The 23,454-nt window shown below is 36.5% G+C and overlaps 1 long non-coding RNA gene across 8 annotated transcripts in view; it reads left to right on the plus strand.

Moving 5' to 3' along the window:
- LOC148224819 (uncharacterized) overlaps nucleotides 1-23,454 on the plus strand; it is a 98,076-nt gene that overhangs the window by 69,892 nt on the left and 4,730 nt on the right. For all 8 annotated transcript variants that reach the window (XR_015801505.1, XR_015801502.1, XR_015801504.1 and 5 more), the window contains one exon: nucleotides 14,521-14,590. This is a non-coding gene — a long non-coding RNA (uncharacterized LOC148224819). The remainder of the gene's footprint in view (nucleotides 1-14,520; nucleotides 14,591-23,454) is intronic.

Raw genomic sequence — 23,454 nt, forward strand, 5'->3', positions numbered from 1 at the left:
TCAGAAATAACTTTACTTACTATTTTAAAGGTGATTTTTTATGTGACTTTAGGATATGGAGTTTTAAAAGCTAAAAAAGATTAAATATCATTAGAATTATACTAAGATTGTTAATGGTAGCCACATTGAAGCTGGGAAAAATAAGGTAATCCAAGTAAGATTTTAGTCATCTGCTATGTCTGTTTAGTACTATTTAACCAGCTAGACATCAATTCCTGTTAATGTCAATGATACTACCTATTAAAATGAAACTCCAAGAAGAGAGTTTGATTTCAAGACACTTGTAAAACTTTATTATACACCAGAATACACACCTCCTTCATTCACTGTACGGTGGTTTATAAATAAGTTTAGCAGAGACTCATCACACTTTTTAAGACCTGGATAAAAAAAAGTAATATTTAATTTCATAAACTTCTCTTTGTTTCTTTTGGTTTGGTATGTTTTCACAACAAATATGGAAGCTCTACTATGATCAGTGTTAATTTACCTGTACACTCAATTCTCAAAATAAAAATGAAATTTCTATGCAGGAAAAACATCATTTGTAAATGTTGTAAATGCTCTATCATTGGAAGTGTACCAGGCCAGGTTGGATAGTACTCTGGGGAACATTATCTAGTGGGTGATGTTCATGATGTTCATGGTGAGGGAGTTGGAACTTTAAGTTTCCTTTCAATGAAACTCTATTATTTCTATGGTTTCCTTATAAGATTTAAATTGCATCTTCTTTCTTTATACAGGATTAAAACAACTACTCAATTATTATCCAGAAGTAGTTATATGATTTAGACAATTAATTAGTAAATTGTCTCCCTATCACAGATTTGATTTAGCCAACTGATTATGTATTAAACGGTGGCTGCAATATTTAGCTGTATTAAAGTGTAAACATTGGTATCTATTCCAAAATTTAATCCACTTGATAATTCCCCTGTTTTCACTGAGCAATCACACTCTTAGTCAGAGCCCCCACAAAATAACTAGCACTGACTTCTGGTAGTTTCTGCCACCTTTAATACAAGAAATGGAAGAAGATTCTTTTCCCAGGAGCATCAGCAGCCAGGACTTGGCATCTGTTTCACCCCTCTCTCTTGTTCTAGTTGTATGATCTGGAGCGGTAGGCAATCTTCAAGAAGCGTAGGAGTGGTGACTTGCAAATTAAACAATTATTTTGACTTGCATAGCCCTTTGACAAACATTCAGATGGCAGTTATGGATCAGCTGGCAACAATGTTTTAGATATATTTTAAGTGCACAAAATAACAGTCCTGAACGATGCCTGTCTCCATTGGTTTATCATGAAATGAACTGTCTCACTTCTGACCCTGAGTGGTAGATGAGAGCATTTCTGAAAGGCCTTCTCAAGCAACTGTGTATGGGCTCCAGTACTTCTCTGCTTTATCTTGTGTCTCTTCTAACTCACAGAGTTTTGCTGCTTTTGGCATTCTTAGGTGATGCTTGTCGGTACACCTCTGTCTCTATTTCCTGTCCACAGAGTGCCTCTGTCTTTAGTTACATCTAATCAACTACCTTCTTCAATCCTCATCTGAATTTCCTCTCCTTTTCCCTTAAAGTTTGGAATATTTATTTTAAAAACCCTAATTGTTTTGAGACATGGGTTCTCCAGGGACATTTTGTTTGCTTGATCTGCCTTTTGATGTTGTTATTTTCATTCAGGAATTTTGAAAAATTCTTTTCTTGCAAAAGAACGAAAATATCCTGTTGTTCAACTTCATATCGGAATAGGAATGACAGCTTGTAATGTTCTACATCACTATTCATTTTGTTTACATTTTTCACATCTTTCCTTCTCAGTTAAACTCCCTTGTAAGCATAGAACTTCTTGAATATGTTGAAAGCATCTTTGTGAAAGCATGGGCTAGTCACTGAGACAAAATTCTTAGATGTGCAAAGGCCTGCCCTTCAGGATTCTACAAAATCCAAAAACATTTCACAAAACTTCCTCATGAGAGAGGTTTAGTCCTGGGTTCATATTTACCAGTACTTAAGAACCCTGCAAGTACACCTAAATTGGTAGAATTCTTCATCAAACTTGATTTAACCTAATCTAATTTTGAAGTCAGTTTACTCTTAATATAAAAGAAAATTAGACTTTTTGTTATATTAGGTGCATTAAAAAGACTGGCCTCTAAAAAAGAAAGAAGAGGCTTTTAAAGAGAAAACAGCAGAAATATCCCCAGAAATGACAAGCTGACAACTCAATAATAAAAGAAAGAAAAATTGACAGTTTACGTTTTGCATTTCAAAGTATTGTTTTACACTCATATCAGTCTCAGAGGACTAAATCAGATGTCATACATACTCTTGGATTTGTATCTGGACCTCTACCTAGCTTGTAGGAGTCAGACCAGGAGATCTGTTAGGTTCTTGCAACAAGTTTGAAGTTTCCTTATACACAGCAGGTTGTGTTTGAGGATACTGTGCTAGCTCCACCTGCTTTTTGTGTCTTTTTGTTTTCTTTTTAATGAGGAGCACTTATTTTTCTAGTATGTTTATTGTACATCAGAAATAAGGAGGTCAAGGCTGACACGGAATATCTATCCTCTCATGATCAGAGGAGTAAACCTGAAGATGTGCAAATCTATACACATATGTATGCATGCATGTATGTATAAATACCTATGTGTGTGTATATATATATATACACACATCTATAGATATATATAGCTGTGCATGAACACAGACACACATATAATTATGTAAACATACTAGCATATATGTATCTAAATGCAGGCCACATATATATCCTTAACCTTAAAGGTTAAAATTAAATTCTGTGCAAAAAAAGTGTGGACTACAGCTATTTGAAATAATTTTGAAAATGACTGAGGTTATATTCCCTTTATATTTTATTTCATATATTTGAGCCTGGAAGAGTTCTGCAAAATTCTGCAATTCTTATATTTTGAAAGTATAGCGTTTGTATTGTACAATAACAAAAACTCACATTATTTGAGATTGCATTCTAATCCATATCAACAACCATGATGAGGCATAAGAAACAAGAATGAATGGACTGACTCTTCAGTGTTTTCTCTGTAACTTGCAGACAGAACACACATTCTAGAAAAGAGAACTACAAAATAACCCAAAGCTTCAAAATTAGAAAAAGAGACCTAAGAATAGGCACATGAGAATAAATGGACAATACTTGAAAAATACTCTTGTTTATGTTAGAAATTTTCCATTTTTTAGACAGCGTTGACTCACCAAACAACTCATCTGAAAAAACCTGATTTCACATTCTAACCATTATACAACCAAATTATTTCTGGACAGATATATTTCAACAGCAATAATTAACCCTCACCATTGCCTTCGACAGCATCATCAGGAAGAATCAGTAGCTTTCATGTTAGTTATAGCAGCTGAAGATACATTGAATGATTCTGCATTAATTAGTGCTGTGTTGCAGTACAGCTGTTGGATGTGCACAGGCAAGACAAGCACTAACAGCCTTGTATTGTTACTGTTCACAAGTATTCATTTTTCAGCTTTGCCATATGCATATATTTTGTGTAATGATTCTGAAAACTCCCTTTCACAGATCTTAATGGTATTGTGCCTCATGTAAACTGAAGTGAAAGAGGAAAGAAAAAGACAAAATCAATCAGATAAGCTTCTTTGCTATTCTTCTTTAATACCTCCTTTAAATCTCCTTTTTTGCTGTGATGCTTACAAAATACCAGCTGCAGTACTGAAATTCCAGTCTGCTGATCATACTCCTCATAATCCTTCCATGTCTTTCTCTATCTCTATACCTGATACAGATTATCTGATTGAAAACCATATAAAGTTAATGCAACCATTCATTTCTGTGCTTAAACCCTATCTGTTTTTAGGGTCTTGGTCTTCAAATAAAGAAATAACTAATAACAGAATATATGATATAATATCAATTTGGATTTTGTGACATGCTGAAGAAAAGAATCTGATTTCTTTAACACCATCATATAAAGAAAAGACAGCTAATCTTTTGCATGCAAATAGGCTTTATTATGGACTACTCTTTAGTGAAGTCATTGAATTAGGTCAAAATTCTTGTTAAATAGCTATTCTTTGTCTGAACCAGAAAAAGTATTATACATGCTGTAAAATTTATATTGAACTTTTTTTAAAATGTGTTTTTTATTCAAAATACTAGGGATCAGTGTGGAAAATATTGTCTCAGTGCAGAAATGTTGTTTATATCACTGAGTTACTACTCAGTAACTAATAAGTTTAGTTGCCTCTAGTGTACTATCTATCAGACACCATGTTATGAACATGAGGGAAAGCACAAGATTTTTGAACCATTTCTTTGTGGAGCCAGACACCTCAGGATTTTGCAGTTTCTGCCAAGGAACGGAGATCATAGAGTCATAAAATCAAAGAATATGCTGAGTTGGAAGGGAACCATCAGGATTATCAAGGCAAATTCCTGGCCCTACACAAAACACACCAACAATTACACCATGTGCCTGATAGCATTGTCCAAACACTTCTTGAACTTAGAGTCCTGGCACTGGTCATGAGAGTGAAGAGATGAGTACTTGCCTTTTATCTTCCTCTCATGAGGAGGAGGGCTCCCCTCGCTCTTCTCCAGGCTGAACAGACCAAGTGCCCTCAGCTGCTCCTCACACAGCTCCCCTCAAGGCCCTTCACCATCCTCATGGCCCTCCTTTGGACACTCTCAAATAGCTCCATGTCTGTCTTACATTGTGGCACCCCAAACTGCCCCCAGCACTGGAGGTGAGGCCGCCCCAGCTCAGAGCAGAGCAGGACAATCCCCTCCCTTGCCTGGCTGGCCATGCTGTGTCTGATGCCCCCCAGGACAGGGCTGGCCCTCCTGGCTGCCAGGGCACTGCATGTCCATGTTCAACTTGCCATGGACCAGTTCCCCCAGGTCCCTTTCCATGGCACTGCTCTCCAGCCTCTCATTCCCCAGTCTGTCCATACATCCAGGGTTGTCCCATCCCAGGTGCAGAATCTGGTGCTTGCCCTTGTTGAACGTCATAGGGTTGGTGATTGCCCAGCCCTCTGATTTGTCCAGGTCTCTTTGCCCTTGAGAGTGTCTACAATGCCTCCCAGTTGAATGTCGTTGGCAAACTTATTTAGTATTCCTTTGGCCTTCACTGCTACATCCCATAGGGCTTTATTCTCAGTTCTTTTAACTCAGTTCTTGCAGATTTTCATTTGATAATACTTCTTTTCCTGTGCTACCTCTTTCCTCTATATAATGCTCCATTTCCCAAATCTAGGCCTGCTTCTTTGACTTTTGCTCAAGTGTCTACTTCTTACTACAAATATAATTGGGAATATTATTAACACAAACAAATCTACTAAAGGAACCTGATTAAGAGACTGAGGGGGAAACAAAAAACCAAAACAAATAAGACTTTACTGTACTGAGTACAGGACTGCACTGAACATGCTAATGATAAAATATATGATCTCCTTGTTCCTAATCTCCCTGATAACCCAATTATGTAATCTCCATAAAAGCAAGATTTATTTCTGCAGTAATGTTTTAATATATGGTGGCTAGTAGTAACTGATCCACATGTGGAGAAATTATTAGATACCCAGTTAACTCAAAGAGGTAATATGTATTTTGAAGCTCTTGTAAGATTATATTAGGGAAATCTTTAGCTATTTTTCCAGCCTGCCTATTTCAAAATCAATATTTTTTTTTTATTATAAAGAACATGTCTTATTTTTTAGTTTTTTCTTATGTAGTAGTTGAGAAAGTTGAATATCAACCTTCTTTTAAAAAATATTTGTCTCAAGGACATTTATAGATCCTCAGCCTGAATTACTGTACTGGCGCAAAGATTTTTTTTTAGAAGAAGAAATTACTTGCATTCAGACATTTAAAATGTGTGACTTTACAGAAAGACTTCACAGAATTTTCTCTGTTTCCTGAGAAACTTTCTGTCTGCTGCTTGTGTGCATGTTTGGCATGAGAATTATTCTTCCACCCAGTGCACACATTTGCTGTGTGACAGGAGTGGCAAATGTAGAGCACAAAGCTGGACATGCACAGGCTGTGGACTGTAGGCTCGATTTTAGCCAGGCAACACTGAACATCTCATGGATACCAATGACCAAGGCAGCAGCAGGAACATTATATATAAACCCTCCAGGTTATAGACAGTGAATCTAAAGTAGCACATGGCAGCAGCCAGCTACAAATCCTTCTGTTCAGGACTTGGAGCCCTGAGTGTGGCATCTGGGCCCAGCAACTGCCAACTCTACTCTCAGACAGCATCAAAGGTTGACTCATCTGCAAAAATAGGCAGAGGAAAATGAAGGCCAAGGGGTCTGTGCACAGCCTGCTCCTGCCAGCTACATGGGGAAGGAGTGCCAAATACATTTTAGTAGTGTTTTAGCCACAATCATATTGATGAGTCCAAGGATTTAAAAATGCATTAGTGTCAGACAAAATCTGCGTTGTATGTGTTGGTTTTATTAAGAGAGTATTAGATATTACATTCTCCAAACACTGCATATTTAAGATACCTTGTGATCAATCATTTCGCTGCTTAGAATAAATATCAGGCAAGTCAGGAGAGATGGATGTCAAAAGATCAGTAAAGGACTGAAGATAAAGTTAACACAGTTTTAAATATAAGAAGGAAACACATATAATTTCTCACCCTAGCTCCACTATCCTTTTCAAAAGTATAGAAACCATGCTGACATGAAAGATATTTAAAAATAAAAAAAAAAACACCAAAACCTCACAAAGCAAACCCCAAACCAATCTGTTCTTTCTGCCCAAACCACCCAAGAAAATAACTAAAGGATGGATTCTAGAAGCATATCACTTGAGTTATGTCCTATCACATAGGAACACAGTGCCTTCTCTCTACTCCAGTGCTATTTCATTCAACAGAGAGCACATCTATTCCCTTTATATTGGACTGCATGAACTAGGATGACTGACTTTCATCTTTTTTAAATGTTGTCACCTGGGGGCATTTTCTAGAACAAAACTGTGTGGAAGATGATAGAAAAATCTTGTGTTCTCAACTACAACTTAGAGTAGTGCTGCGTATTTATGAGCAAATAAAATAAAAATACACAAGGGCATAAAAATCTTTCATTGGAGTGGTGGAACAGGGAATCCCAAGCATACCTCAGACAAATGGAGACACAGTCGCTTGTAATGAGGAGTTTAGTCAATGATCAAAGAATGGATTAGGATTCAAAGTATTTGGGTCAAATACTTCTATCCAGCCTGGAGAAATGCTGTTATTTTTTCCTCTGCCTCTTTCTGAAAAGAAAATAAGAATTTCCTCCTTCTTCCCATTACACAATAAAAAAATTACTTTTAGGTAAATTATTTCCCTAATATGGACTGATCTATTGTCTGAAAATAAAGCCTTGACTTTATTTGTTTCTCTAGCTGTCACTGATATTTAGATAGATAACTCAGAAATTTATCTGAATCAATACTTTGGATTTCAGTTGAATAAAGTGGGAATGCTCTTCCTCAGACTTGAGGTTTAGGTTAGTCATCTAATCAGTGCAGAGATGGACTGCTCTGTAAGAAACTCAACTGTTTTATACAGATGTCCCAGAACAGAATAAAACATTTTTTCAGCACACTTTTCCACTGAATATATAAGCCTAGAGTATTGGCTTAGTCTATAGGTCTTCCTTCCAGAGAGCCAACAAGATTTGAGACCCATTTTGTTCAAATAATATTACAAGGTATGAGGATGCTCCTGGAAGTACTGCAATACTTAAAATTTCCAGCTAGAAGTACTAAAGCGGAACAAGGCCTCTGCCCAAAAGCATATCTGAATTCAGTTCTGTGCTGAGCTTTGAAGCTCATATCCTCAGTAGTATTCATTCAATCAATATGAAAAATTGGAGCCTTTTCCAGAAGGAAATAATTTATAAAACAGGGCTGTTAACGATAGCCATGCATCAATCTCTCTGTATAGTGTGTAGTCACCAAACAGTTTGACCTAAAAAATTCAGTTTGCCCATTGTTGATAAAATATCTAACCTACTACATAAATCTGGTCAACAATATTATTAAAATTCTTGATAAAAAATAAACCCTTTTTAAAACAATAGTTCCCTGGATATTTATGCCGAATGAAAAAGAATCTAGTCCTGAGCACTTCCTCTTACTAATCCCTTTTCTCTCTTTGTCAATGACCAGCACACAAAGGGCTGTGGAAGAAAAGAAACTATATAAACTAAATAAATTATTAATATGGTATGTTTCATTTAAAAATTCAGAAATGAAACCGACAACTATATCTAAATGCTAATGAAAGGTGTTATAAATTGCTGCAGAAGTATATTGCATGGCAAGGTGTATGGCAAGCTTGGATGGAAATCCAATTTAAACAGGACTTTTGTGCTGTTCTGTTGTATGATCGCAACTCATGGTAGAGAGATTTAAATCCAGTATCAGGAAGACCTCAGGGTCTTGAAGATGTCACTAAAACCCTTCTAAACCATATGGAAAATTCATGTAATTATTTGGGTTTGCTTTGTATTTTATTCACTGCATGTGCCCAAGATTCCCTTAACTGTATTATGAGCTGATAGATTTTGTTCTTGTGATATTCTGATCATTCTGAGTATCTGAGTGAAATTAATAGGTATGTTATCCAAATAATTTCCTGCTCATTATAAACAGCAGTGCTGGTTACCAGTGATTTTCAGATCACATGCCTCTGGGCTTAAAAATCTATCGACCTAAACGTTTTGGACACGACCACACAATTATTTCAGTACCTACTGTCAAAGATTCTGACATCTCCTCAAGTATTAAACATCAAATGCTAGTGCACACAGGAAGCATCTACAGCATCCTGTAGCTATTGACCTGAGATGCCAGGGACTGAACTCCTGGCTGCAAAGCTATGGCATCAGCACTCAACCCTAAATTATGTGTTTGCCAGAAAGTGCTTAAGATTTTCATCGTAAAACTGCATTTTGTCATGCACCAGCTCTGCAAATCAGTCATACTTTGAATCTGACTATGCTTTAAAAGTGATGACAAAGGAAACACAGTGATAGAGGAAATAGAAATGCAGGAAACCAGAATATAGAAACCCAGCAAAGCTATGTATAATCCAAAGGGACTTTATAGTGATGAACAGTCAGAGGTTATTGAAAACTCAGCCATTTTTGTTTTGGAAGAATTTTTCCTTAAGTAATGGTGATATCTAGAATGACGATTATCTTGTTTGACTGAATCCACTTTCTAAATCCTCACTTTCATGTAATGCCTAGTTTTCATAGATTCTTTTTACAGACCATATCTAAGAAGCGGCTTTTGCTATCTATCTGCACAGCTGAAATATCTCACATGTCAACTTCTGAAACACCCTTTTTTCCTTCCCCCTTTGACAAATGCAATCTTGCTCAGCTTCTGCAAAGATCATTTCCTGGCCTGTCATTTCAACCATTTCACCTCTCTCCACACCTTCCTTCACTAGCTACTGCTTTTCTGACACTTCAAACACAATATGCTTGGCTTCACCTTCAAAATCCTTCCACATGATCCTTTCCCACCCCACAAATGATCTTTACATTCAGTAAAGAGTAGTTGGCACTTGCTATCGATTGATAAAAATAAAACCAGCCTCAAATAGATTTTTAATCAAGCGCCCTCCTGATTTCTTCTACTGTCTTTAAGATTGGGATGCACTTCCCATGACCATTTCCCATATTTGCTAATTTATTTTTTTTCAATCATGTCATTAAAATTTGCCTTGCTATCATGTCCAGATGGCTCTAATGTGAGAGAGGTGTCAGAAGTACAGTTTTTTATTCCCTAGTATCTCATTTTTATTTTCTCACTTCTGGCTGTCTCTCTGAATCCAATTTCTTTGAAGAAGGGATATTCTGACGTTTATGTATTTCTCATACACTAGCATCCTAGTCAACTATTGAGATCCTTTGAAAGTACAGAAAAAATGAGTGAGCTTTTTCAATGCTTTTCTACAGTTTTTGCATCTAGAGTGATTTGAACAATGCTTCTATATTTTCTGGAATTTCTGATCCTTGAATATTGCTATTTTTAGATTTTTGATTTCATCTTCTAGACTAAATATTAATCAGATTCATTTGGGCCATCCAAAGATTTCAGTTTCATCACAGTGTACTGATAACCACCATAGCTGAGCCTTTCATCAACACTTACACAGAATGGCCAGGTGCTTCTTAAACGTTAGGGATAATGATGGTACCTGAAAAAGAGATTTCCTCAGAAGTGATGCCATATGTGGTGTAAGCGGCCAGCTCCTTCTGTCTTGCATCATTGCTCCGATAAAAATTAGGTAGTTCAGATATTTTATGGGAAGGATGTATTGCCTATAAAATTTATTTCTCTCTTCACATGGTGAGAAAACCCTCCAGGGTATACCAGAGAACAAACTTGCCTGGATCATAAGGAACAGAGCACATTGGATGCAGACCATTAAATTAGTGCTTTCTAAGCTATCTGATCTGATGCTGCAAGCAGAATTGACTGTTTCAAGTATTAGGTACAAAGATGTGTTTCCCTTCCTTTCTCCCTTGCTCTTACTTGAATTTTTAAACCATGACCTTAAAGCAATTTGAAAGGACAGATGCTGCCACATCTATGGATGAGAACAAAAACCCCAAAGTGCTGGGATTAATAGTGTTCAGAGCCATAATATTTTAATTACCATCTTTTAAGGGCCATGCCAAGGAAAATCAAATCTTTCTTCAGATAATATGAAATATAAGGCAGGGTTGAAAAAGCCCCACCAAGAACAAAAAGAAATCAAACAACCCCCAATCCCCAAACAAACTTACTAAATTTCCAAAGCATCTGTTTTTCGTGCAATGGTCTGAAGCCAATGGATGGATATACAGATATCAACAGGAATCCAAACCTAGATCTGCTTCTAAATCACATAATTATTTTAAATGAGTTGACAGTGGTATACAAAAACTGGTGTTTTCTGATGAGTATCCATGTCCATAGGCTTTTATCAGCAGTTTGACTTTTTTTTTCCCCAGAGTTACTGAGATAAGAAGGTGAATGTTGACTTTTCAACACACATAAGTGAAAATTTTGGGTTGGATATGAAGCTCATTACAAGGATTGGTAGTTTTTCAAACTGCACGAAGAGTTTTTGATGCCTCATGCAGTACATCTTGGTCTTCTGGACTTCTGATCTTGCAGACCCCTTTTTTTGTATGCCTCCAGTGAAAATGAATAAGGAACAAAAAGGATGTTATGTGTACATATCTATACCTATTTAAAGTCAGTGCATACATAGGAAGAGAGAATTCAGAACAAGGATGTCTTTCTGACATCTGTAACATATTTGTAACCTGAGTTCAGTGATGATGTCTGGCCCATTCATCTGGAGTACTCCCATGTAGGGGGTGTAGCAAGCATTATTTGTTGCAAACTTTTTCAGGATCAGTCTCAGATCACGGTATCCTGTGGGAAGATAAAAGAAAATATAAATTTTTATTGCAACAAATGCTCACTTTGAACTTGGATGGTCTACAGAAAAAAAAGTGGGTTCTTTTTAAGCAAATAGTTTTTGATAGTACTGTAGAGTCAAGACAACTGTGAGAAAGTGAGTTCAATTATTTTTGTTTGTACATCTGTTTTATCCAGTCGACACCATGTCCAGAATTTTTTCTTCTCTTGGTGATGTGCTTTCAGAATAAAAACCAGCTTTCACATCTTGAGTAAATTATGCCTGGAAGTCTTAAATATAAATTTCTTGAGTCACAGCAAGATAGGAAGGATGACACTTCAGTATGAATATGACAGTACTATCTAGAGAACATTTACAAGGGAAAAAAACCAAGAACAAAAACAATAGTGAGAATGAGGCATTCAGTTTCTGGAGCTGTGATTATAACTGCACAGATTTTTGTACACGTGTGACTTGGACAATATTGCTGAGTTTTTAAATTTGTTCCTCATTGATGAAATACAATCAGATACTGATTTTCCTATGGTACTTGTGTTTAGCACATGTAAAATGTTCATGAAAGAAGTTAGCAAAGTTTTCACTTGAACTACTCATTTTTTGGTGAGTGGCTTCCTATTCTAAACACTTCTTAATTCCAGCACTGTTCTGGAGACTGAAGCTTCATCAGAGACATTGATTCAAACCAAGATGCAGGCAGCTCCATGGACATTTATGCTACATAGAAGAATTGGCAGAATTTCAATGTAAAACAAGGAAGTAGCTGTTAGTCAGGTTTTCTGTGTTCTCTTAGCTGTAGTAATTATCTGCACATGCTTTGACAGAAATCTTTCTTCTTCTTTAGAATATAAATAATTTTCCAGATTTTTTTTTTTATGAGAGAAAAATATCTTTCTAATATGGTGGTCAAATTATTACATTAGAGATCAGAATGTGTCTGAAGCCCTAGAAAATCAAGGAGGATGTTTTGAAATTCAGAGAGAACACAAAGTGATCTTTTGACCACGTAATTAAACATACTCAGATTTTAATTTTTATTTTGCTTCACATGCAATTTGTGAATTTGACTTTACACCTACCCAAGGCGGATGGCATGACACAGCTTGACAATATATGTCAGAACAATAAGTACATTTCTGAGTCAAGTAGATTGTCTAGACGTGGTATGGTTTTCTTGGACTGATATAGAACTCAGAGGATACAATAGCTGTTGGGGAACATAGTTACAATAAAGCCTGATTGAAGCACCTTATGGAAATTGTGGAGGACATTTTTTCCTGCCCTTTCTGATTTCCATGAGTGATGGGGAAAACCACAAAAACAAATCTAAAATGAGAATCATTCGATTTGGGGAAACATGCAGTGTTTCACATGAGGTGCAATAGTGCAATGCAGCAATAGCTGCCTCAATTTCTTTTCTCTATAGAAGACTTAATGATCAGCAGAAATCTTTCATGGTTCACAGTAGCTTATGAACTTTCTGATTGTTTATATTGACATAAAACGGTAGGAATCAAAACAAGTCCTACTTGCATGCACACCTAGAATTGGTGCATCCAAGATATGTCAGAAGTCACCTTGGTGATATTTCTGAATTAGGAAAGCACTTTGGTGCTTAAAAAGTTTATTTTGTCCTTATTTTAATGGAGTGAAAGTACAACATGTCCAAATATGTTCCATTTTCATGTAGTCATGCCTATAGACAGATTAATGCTGCCCTCTTTTTAATTTTTTTTTAAGTTCTCTCCATGAAAAGGGAAACTAAAATATCCTTAAAGGAAAAAGCACGAACAAAAGCATGACCTTGACTCTGGTTCATATACATGCATCTTGTTGAGGCTGCATCAAAGATCAGTGGTATAACCAATTTCATTGTAAAAATGAAGGCTGCTCTGTATTAAAATTACAAATGAACCAAATAATTTTGTTCACTAAGCTTTTTTTCTTTTTTGCTATTTTTGATAGGGAGGAAAGGAATGGGAAGGACAGGGTCTTGAGTACATTATAGTAATTCTCTTCTCTTTACTAACTAGAGTTCCAATTTAATAGTCAAATGCTAGCTTAACAGCACCCATTTTCTAAAAATCTGTTAGCTAGTGTTAATTATGTCTTCCATTAGTTATGACCTGAGTCATGAAACAGCTGTTCCACTATTTCATCCACAAACTGGCATGCACATAATTACTTGTGTTGTCTGTTTAGTCTTTTGCAATGTCATAACAGTAACTTTGCTCAGTCAATGAACATGATGAAAGACCATGTTGCTTCAAACCATTTTTCAAAAACTTATACAAGTCAAGCTTTTGTGGTTTTGAAGGAGGAAGCTATTTGACCAATGAACACGGCATCTGTTACTCTTTGGTTATTATTTTAGTGAATTCTTTGTTTAGAAATGGAAAAGCTTTTGAGTATATTGTCATGAATTCTAGAGTATCAAAACTAGTGTGATGAAAAATATATCCCCTTTGCACCCACGTACTTCAAAAGGGACTGTCATAATTTGGGGTGCAAGGAAAACATGGCTGAATCCTTAGAAGTAATTTGCCAAGACAAAATAAGTTGCAAGTGAAACATTGGAGGAAAGGGCTAGGTGCAGAGAAGCCCTACATTTGAGAGCGCTTAGAATGGATACAAATTAAACTGTTTCCCAGGCTTGATTATCTAGAGGCAAATATCACTGCTTTAACATTCTTCCCCAATTCATCTCCAGGGTTAAACACCGTGTTTAATCATTGCTGATAATGAGATTTGTAAACTTTCAAAAATCCCTTAACTAGAACGCTATGAATAGGTTTATGCATAAAGCAGACTGGGATGAATTTGCCCTTTTTATATCTAAAGAGGAGGTGTTGATTGACTTTTTTAGCCTGCACTTCAGAAAATTTCACTATGCAAAAAGCAAGCTTTATATGTCAAAGTGGTGGAGTGAAAGCAATACAAAAGAAATGCAGAGGCTATTCAGCTTCTTCAGTATCTGAACATTTCTCAATAAACTGTTTTCTGCTGTGCAGGTAGTCAGAGTACACATCTATCTGACTGTTTCTTTCTTCTTCCCTTTTAGTTTTCAAGCCATAGAAAAAAATACCTTTGAGTTTGGATCCACCTGGACCTTGTAGATTTGAAGTCTAATGGTATGTAGAAGGAATATGTCTATTCTTTTAAGAATATCTGGGCAAAGGAAACATTAAAAAAAAAAAAAAAAGATACAAACCTGACTGACACATGGTAAGGTAGGATGGAATGAGAACACAAATGGTTATTCACACTAATTGGTATGGATAAGGATGTGTAAGGATGTTTATTTTTTTGTGGAGGATAGGCAAAGGAAAGGGAAGAAAACAGACACAGAAATAAAACCTAACCAACTAGCATTAACAAAGACAATAGTCAGAAATAAACCTGGTCAGTCAAGGTAGCTGATGGGCTCCAGACAAACTGTGACTCCACAACTGATGAAGATGCAAACCTGAGTTGCTTGGGTGTTGGGACATCTTGGTGGGATTGTGGGATTGTACCTGGTGTTGAGGCTATGTGCAGAGGAGGGAGGAGCCAGAAGGAGCAAGTATGGAAAAACAGAAAGCAGTGTAAAAGTGGCCAGTCATGTGTAAAATGGGGTCAGTCAGTACTCTTGTCTAGCTAAGCCCTGCACCTGATGAACCCAGCTGGCCTCTTTTCATATGCCTTGTCAATGGATGATTTCCCAGCTCTCTCCCTTGGTGATCTCACCCTTTATGTCACCTATATGCAGCTGCCAGCTGATGCTGAAAGCCTCAGGAGTGAGAGTGGAATGTTGTGCTTGCTGCTGTCGTCAGCCATGGGGGTGTTGATGAGCACCTGCTGGGTGTGCCTGTGTCTGTGAGCCTCTGGGATATGGGGCAAGCTCTTCTAAATCATTGAACCTGCAGAGAGGGAAGTGTCAGCCTGGGCAGGAAGGAGTCCTGGACTAAGGCAGCTGGAGAAGGCAGACACCTTTAGCATCCACTTAACACTAAGCTGGATATGCATATATGTTTATAAAATATTATGAATACAAGTATAGTCTTGTGATATACAAGCAGTTTAATTTTTGAAAGGAGGCCCACAGAAAAACAGAAATGTCCTTGTTAATTTGAATGCATTGCTCTATCAAAGAGCCTAAAAGGACAGTCTAGCTCAGATGCTACTTACTTAAAGGAAATACTGACAAGTTCATGAAATTTTGAATTGAATGTTAACCAATTAATTTTATATCCCTTTATTAATAATTTGTTGGGAAGGAAGAGTGACACAATGCATAGCTTTCAAAAGGATGATCATAGAAAGAAAATATTTACATATTCTTTTGATAAATCAAATTGGGCAATCTAGTAAACACATACACCAATTTCTCTCATTATTCAGAAGTATTTTCTGACAAATAAATTAGCTTCATTTTGTTGCCTCATTTATCATACAGAAGAATTTTTAAAAAACCAACCAAAAAACAAACAAAAAAACAAACAAAAGAACAATACCGTACCTTGCCCTAAGCCTTTTTCAACTAACTTCAAATTGACATAATTCCACATTAGTGTCATTCAGTTTAGTGATCTACTTCTACAGTTTCTAATCTTAATTACTATAGCTATACCTAAGATACAGAGTCTGTTGGTGCATTTGTTTGGTAACATCCCACTCCCAGTGCAGTAAAACGCCAGTTAATAGTAGTTTGTGATGGGTGTTTTCTCAAGTCAAACTATTTTCTTTTCTTGAGCTAAAGTTTTGGAATATAAAGGACTTTATTGTAGAATTTCTAGGCTTTGTTATTAAGTTCTTTGAGCAGAGTCCTTTGTCAAAATAGTTGCAAAAGTCTATTACCAAAGTCTCATGCTTTAGCCTGAGTTGTTAGATCTGATGCCACTTGGGTAATGTGACAAGACAGGCAAGGCTACCTTTTCTTTTACTTAGTAAAAGACCTTGGTTTTCCTCTAACTTCCCATGACAATTGTCATTGTGAGCCGCAGCCATGTTCTCCCACTTATGTCCTCATCAATGACAAAAAGAATATCCCTGATTTTAAGGAGATCTTACACTCTCCTGGCGAGGCACCCCATTATCCCTCTCCTCAACAAGGTCCTGGGCAAGGCAGTCAGCCCTCCTGTCACAGGAGATGCTGCTCACGTCTGGCTGTGGACCCAGCACTTGAAGCTACATGTCACGGACTAATTTCAAAGCAAATTGGTGTCTGCTTTGCACCAGGGATATGCAACCAGAATGCATTCTGAGGAATGGATAGGAGGTGAGGGCTGCATTTAATCCTTTCAGGTTGGTATTTATTCCCTCAGGGAATAAATAAGAGTCTCTGAGGGCAGTAGCAGAGTGGCTTTTCCTTTGCTCCAACAGGTTGTGAAGCCATCATCAGACAGAGTTAATTTACCTCTTGCTTTGTTTTTTTTTGTGGTTTTCACTGATTGTTTTTCCTGATTTGGGCTGTTCCAATTTCCTCCTTGCCCCCCTTGATACACCTGTGCTAGCAGCTGGTATACCAAGGAGAGAAGGCATTTCTTCAGAGTCTGGGCAAAGGGCATGTAAATGCAGGCAACTCTGTCTTTCTGCATCTTGGGATGCTCCTCAGAGCCCCAGTCTATTTCTCTGTGCTCTTCTTACAGGGTGTTTTACCTGCTCCTGCTCCACAATCCATCATCCTACGTGCATAGCCTGCAGCTGATTCATTTAAAATGTCACTGGGTAGCACTGTGGCTTGTATAACAATGTGGTTGATGAATGGGAAGTTTATACCCACAGCCTTTAGATTTGTAGGCACTTTGCATTTAGAAGGTAGAGGTCGACTCCTAACTCTCCGTGTTCTTCCTCCTCTACCTTCCTGCTCAGGTGCTGTGATTCTGGGAGCAGCAGATGGTGAAGGGCATCTGGGAGGAGGGAAGGACCTAGGTGGTGGTGGGGGCTGCTGGCACCATAGGAGCAGGTGTCTTCCCTTCAGGCAATCTGCTCTTGGGCCTTGGGAGAGACAGGGTCTGACACGGTGGGGAGGGTGGCTGACTCCACTCAGGTCTCTACCTGAGCACTGAGGAACAAGGAGGCTTGGATGTAGAGTCTCAGGTCTATTAGTTACAAGACTCAGGGAATGACACAAACAAGGGTGTGAGGTGAGGAACCTCAAGTCTTGTTAGTGCCCTGAGTGCTGCTTTTGCATCCAAAGAGATGTTTAGGGCCAGGCTATACCTATGAAAATACAGTTGCTGGATCTGCTTTAATACAATTCATCCCTTGAAGGACAGTTCTAAAGTGCTTTCTGCTTTCAATCTAACTGCTTCTACCTCTTGAATTAATCCAACTCACTTGATCATTCACTTTTTTGGTCTGTTCTTGTTATCTCCACTGATTATTCTCATCTCTCTGTGCTTCCATAAAGCCTTCTGCAATCCCAAATTGGATCTTAAGCGTATGTTTCTTCTAATGTACCGTGCTACGTTTTCTCCTAATCACATCCTCCCATTAATTCTTTCATTTCTTTCCATCTCTCTCATACTTTACCTTGCCTTTCTCTTTCTACTGCTACTAACTACTTTCACTTCTCTCTTCTTCTTTCTCCTATGCTGCACATATACCTTCCTCTGCTCTTTCTGCTGTGGTTGAACCTTATTTGTTTTCATGTGCTCTTTTCCTTTCCCAAACTTTTCTCACCTTTGAGAAATGATACTCTGTTTCAGAGCTACGTAATCCCTACAAATTCTTCCTGCTCTTTTGTAGTTCAGGAATATCTGCTCACTTTCAAAATGTCATAAACTTATGACATTTAGCTTGGTGTCCTCTTCTTTTTTGCAGCTCCTCCTTTGTGCAGATCCTTCTCTTCCCCTGTGCTTTTCCTGGACTCTCCCATATATCTTTATTTTCAAATCGTGGGGGATGAAAATTTGTGTGGTTTTTTTTTTTCCCCTCATATGTAATTAACTATGAAAATGTCATAATTTCTTCTTGCCATGCAATTGCATTTAGAATCAGTAGATAGAGCAGAATTACTTAGAATTTGCACCTTTATAAATTCCTGTGATCTCTGAGTTGGATTCATATAGCCCTGAACACAATGAATACAAACTTTTCTTTGTTTTCAGTTGTTTTTCTTTCCAGCAACTAAGATCACATAAAACAGGAATGCATCAATTTGGATACTTATATACAGGGTGATATTGGGGGGCAAAAATATAATTTTTTTTAGTCTGTTGTGGAATAATATCACTAAAAAATTATGTAAATTAGAGGTTCCTGTAACTGAGGTGTTTTTTTAAGAGATTGAGCATGGGAAGGGGCATTACAGGCATCATAATCCATTTAGATATTATATTTTATTCCTTATCCATGACATCAAATAAATTCAAATTTAATTTGAATTATGCGTGTAAACACTTTAATATTAATAAAATTATTTGTTAAAATCTATGCATTGGAACAGAATTTTTTTACTATATTTATATTTAATGATATCCTGTGCTGTAGATATTTGTATGACTTTTATATAATTTTTGTATTTTTTCATATAAATTTGTGCTCACACATATAAATAGGTTAGATTTCATTATATAGATGAATATAAGGATATATATATATATATATATATATAAAATAATTGTTCGTTGAATTTCTCTCATGGAGAGAACAGGATTTCAGTCCTGTGCTCTTTTTTCTCTTTGATACTAGTAGAACTTTGTTTTTCATTTGTTACTGCCATCATCTTCTAGTACTATCAAACAATGACATCCATTGATCATCATATGCATGGATTTGAAGTTCCATTTCTGTGTTTGGATCCTGAAACTTTATTTAGAATAAACAGCTCTTAAATTGTGATTTTAACTCTAACATTTTAAATTTGTAAAGATGAAATATTAATATTTCTAATGATTCTGGTTTTGTTTGGGTATTTTTCTGGTGGCATTCATATCTATATGGCCAAATCTAGTTACTGCCCCATATTTTTGGAATCTCTGTAACACTAATAATTCCGATAACCCTGAGAAATTTGATTTAAGTTCACTATCCTTAGGCCAATCCAGTAAGTCATTAATAAGCTGTCGAAGCTCAAGTGGAGAGTATCTTACTGTCATTCCTGGGGTGTTACTGAAATTCTTATAAAAACATGAAATTGTTTAAGAATCATAAAAAATTACCTACATGTTTCACAGAAGTCTTGAAGAAAAAGTAAGGGCTTTAGAAATTAAAGCTTTTCAGTTTGTCAAAGAGTAGTTTAAAAGGGTGATTTTATAATGTATTGGAAATAGACTTCTGGTAATAGATGTTTCTTCATTCTTTGCAAAGTATATATTGATATCCAACAGCTGCATGTGGTAGCTAAACATGTGCAGGCTAGAAATAAGAGATTATTTTTAAAAAGAAAACTAAGTTAATTATTCATTGGATGAATACCATACATGATGAATTAGATCAATACTCTGCATGTAGAGTAACTTTTCTGTCAGTTGTTGTTTAAATTAAAAAAAAAAAAGTGTCACCCCTGAAGGTTCATCTCTCTATTGACTGAAGAGACTGGAAGTGTCCTAAGGATCCCAAGTTGGGCAAAATAAATAACAAAGTATGACTATCCACTTAAAGACTAAAATTTTCTGCAGTGTTGTATTAAAAATGAAATTTAGGGCCTTACATGCATCATCTACTGGATGCAAAACAGAAAGTAATTTGTCTGAATTTTAGAGGTGTTTGTCCTGTTGAAGAATACCTACACAAATTCTAAGACTTAATTCCGTGTTTTTTTTCAAGTGGTTAGTACTTCACCAATATGACTAAGAGCTTCATGTTCTGCCCTAAAGTTATTTAAAGCATCTTAAAATTCTACTCCTTACTTTTCCTGTATAATCTAGAAGTACTTTTTTGCTGTCCCATGGTGCTCTTTATAACAAAGATCATAATACAAACTCTCATTGGCTAAATAGATACCAATCTGAAAGGCTTAGCAATTTTGTCTAAATTCCAAAGTATTGTGCAAAGGATTTGCAGAGGCTCTAGGGAAAGCCTCTTATCTTGCTCCACTATTGTCAAACTTCAAATTTGCCCGATAAAAATTGTAAGCAAAGAAATACTAAAAGCCCCTTTGGTCTCAATATAAAAGCAACTCTGGTGGAAAAACAGCATAAGAAAAAAATAAATTCACTCAAAAGAAAGGAAGGGAAAAAAGTACTAAGGAAAAGGATTGACTATATATCAAGGCATAAATCTAAGAACCTGATGGAATTAATATGGCAACAACTATCTTACAATGGCACCACATGCCACAAAGGAAATAAATCATTAACTGTTTTCATTTGGTGTCCAATGAGGAAAAATTCACTTGTGGAACTGTTTCTGATCAGACAACCTCTAACAAAACCTTTCCTCATCTTTCACCAGTTTGCTGTACAAAGATTGACCTGTTTTGCATTCGGAAACTGATACTGGACAGAAATTATTTTCAACCCTGACTGGCACTGCGCCACATTAAAAATTATTCGGTATCAAAGCCTGACTAACTAAAGTAAAATGATTTAAAAGTTATCATGATAATCTCTCAGGGACTCCAAAAAGTGGAAAAAAGTTGTAAAAGAGAAGCAATAAAGAAAATAGGATGAGTAGTGGAGACAGCAGCTAAACTGTGTTATTGATATTCTGCATCCCTTGTTTTCCTCTTTGTTCCTTTTACCTGTCAGAATTCAGCATATTGAAATGCTAAGAATGAGTTAGAATTACAAATAGTTTAATATCATTTATAATTTTTGGATGCTATAATAAGGGGTTGGGTAGATATAGTTCTTGTTTTTCCCTAACCCCTGCCACTCTTGTGCCTCCAGTCTCTCCCATGTATGGTATCAGGAGTTCAGTCAAGGAATGGAAAATAAGTTCGTAATATTTTTTATTTCTTGTTCTTTTTCTTTACTCAGTGATACTATGCAAAATGGAGGGACAGATATTTATTTTTGGATGGAATTTCATCCAAGAGGGCTCACAGTCCTTGCATTTAAGGTTTTATGACATAATTACACACATATAACAGCACAGCTGGGAGGAAACAGGGAGGAGGGAAAGATTATAAACATTAGTATCATAAATGTCTGACAATTCTGAGTTATACTTCTTCAGACAACCAGATGTAACATGTCTTCAAAGTGAATTGATATTCATATTTGGACAAGTTAGATGGGCCGAATATACAGGTGGGAATAGAAGGAGAATGAGTCGAGAGAGGTGTTTATATTTGGGCTGCAAATCCATATCTGAGACTGAAGTGGGATCCAGAAGTATACAACTAGATTGGGGAACTTAAAAGATAGATGACATTATCTGAGGAACAGGAAAAGTGAATCCTGAAGATGTGATGAGGAAATAAGCATACGTGGCTTTACAGAGTAGCAAGGCTGTGGTAGGTTGTGTGAAGGAAAATCAGAAGACACATTTGAGCAAAGTGACCAACTAAAGCCGAGGCTGTTGCCATTGACAAGGTCACTGACAAGGGCCTAGAGCTGGGACAGTCTTCTTTTTTGATAAATGGTCTAACTACTAGGAAATTATATAAATGAAAAGGATTGCTGTTGTACTCAGGGGAAAACAGAAAACCAAGATCTTCCCACTAGAATATTATTTCTATTTATATTTTCGTGCTAATTTCAGTAAGGCTTGCATTGTGCTGCTGTGTGTTCTTAAAGAATAACCATATATTGCTGTAGAAATATCTGCAGTTCAGTAATTCATGAAGGCAATCCTGGGTATTGTATGCTGTTGGGATGATCCATATAGAATGCTAAGGAAGCGTGTTAAAATCCATGACATAAAAATTTCTATGACAAGTGGTAGACAAAAGAGTACCCTCTGTAATGCAATTAGAGTTTCTTCCAGATCAAAAGTGCTCTTTGAAAGCAAACTGATTTTGTTGGTTTTATTCAGATTATTAGTTCATGGTGCATTACTTAATGATGCTTCTGATTGAATAACTAAGGTATTCATGCATAATTTTATTGAAAAGTAAATTTGATATTTATCAGATTGCTTTATGACACAGTGAAGAAGGAAAGCTGATGACTTTTCAGCAGTATTTATGTCTAACAATATTACATGCAGATGTGAAGACCACCTGTGATGAAATATTTTAAATGCTACTCATCCCATTTTTAGGACAGGCTCCTACCATTTCACTGACATCTCAAGTAAAATTGTGACAGGTGGCCATGTAATTCAAAAACTGGTGGTAGTTCTGAGCCCTGATAATACCGAGTTCATGCTATTTTCCTTCACCGATTTTCCCTTTACACAAATGATGTAATTGTACCCCTCAAAGTTTTACCTCTGGAAGCTATTTTTATTTTCGACAAGAGTACCTCCAGGCAATAACAGCAGGGGGGAAAATCCTTTATTTTATGTTGTCAAAACCAATATGCTGTGAGTTATTCACATAACTTTCTGAAGTGCCAGTCATCGGCTTTGTGTTTGGAGTAGTGCAAACCCCTAACAGACTCAGAAAAAGCAGTTTCTGAACCAGCAGCACAAGGGTAGGTGTTAGTATGGAAAGAAAAAAAAAGAACAGAAAAAAAGTATTAAAAGGATTTTTTTTGTCGTTGTTTTGTGGGGGTTTTTTTGTTGCTGCTGTTGAAAATTTTCTAATGAAAGGAGATGAATCAGGAACTTTGTAATAACATGTGCCTGACCACTTAGCTCTAGCAGCAGATTGGAATGACGCTTACTCAGCACAGGCTTTGGACCTTTCAGACCTTATGTATCATTTTTCATCTACTGAGCTTCTCAAAGTTGTGCAAAATAAATAAGGAAATAAAAAAAAATCCATTTTTAAAAACAGCTTGAATCTAAATGGAATATACATATTCACCTAACAAACTTTTAGGGAAAAACATAGCAGATTGTCTGACTCCTTGCCCCAAAATTATTTGTCTTCAGAGCCATTGATTTTAGAGACCTTTAGAGTCCTTTGTCTCTTTTTTGGGTTTTTTTAAGGAGTTCAGCTGAAAGCACAGACAAGAGA

This window comes from Sturnus vulgaris, chromosome 2 (genome assembly GCF_052056855.1).
Source record: "Sturnus vulgaris isolate bStuVul1 chromosome 2, bStuVul1.hap1, whole genome shotgun sequence".
Lineage (NCBI taxonomy): Eukaryota > Metazoa > Chordata > Aves > Passeriformes > Sturnidae > Sturnus > Sturnus vulgaris.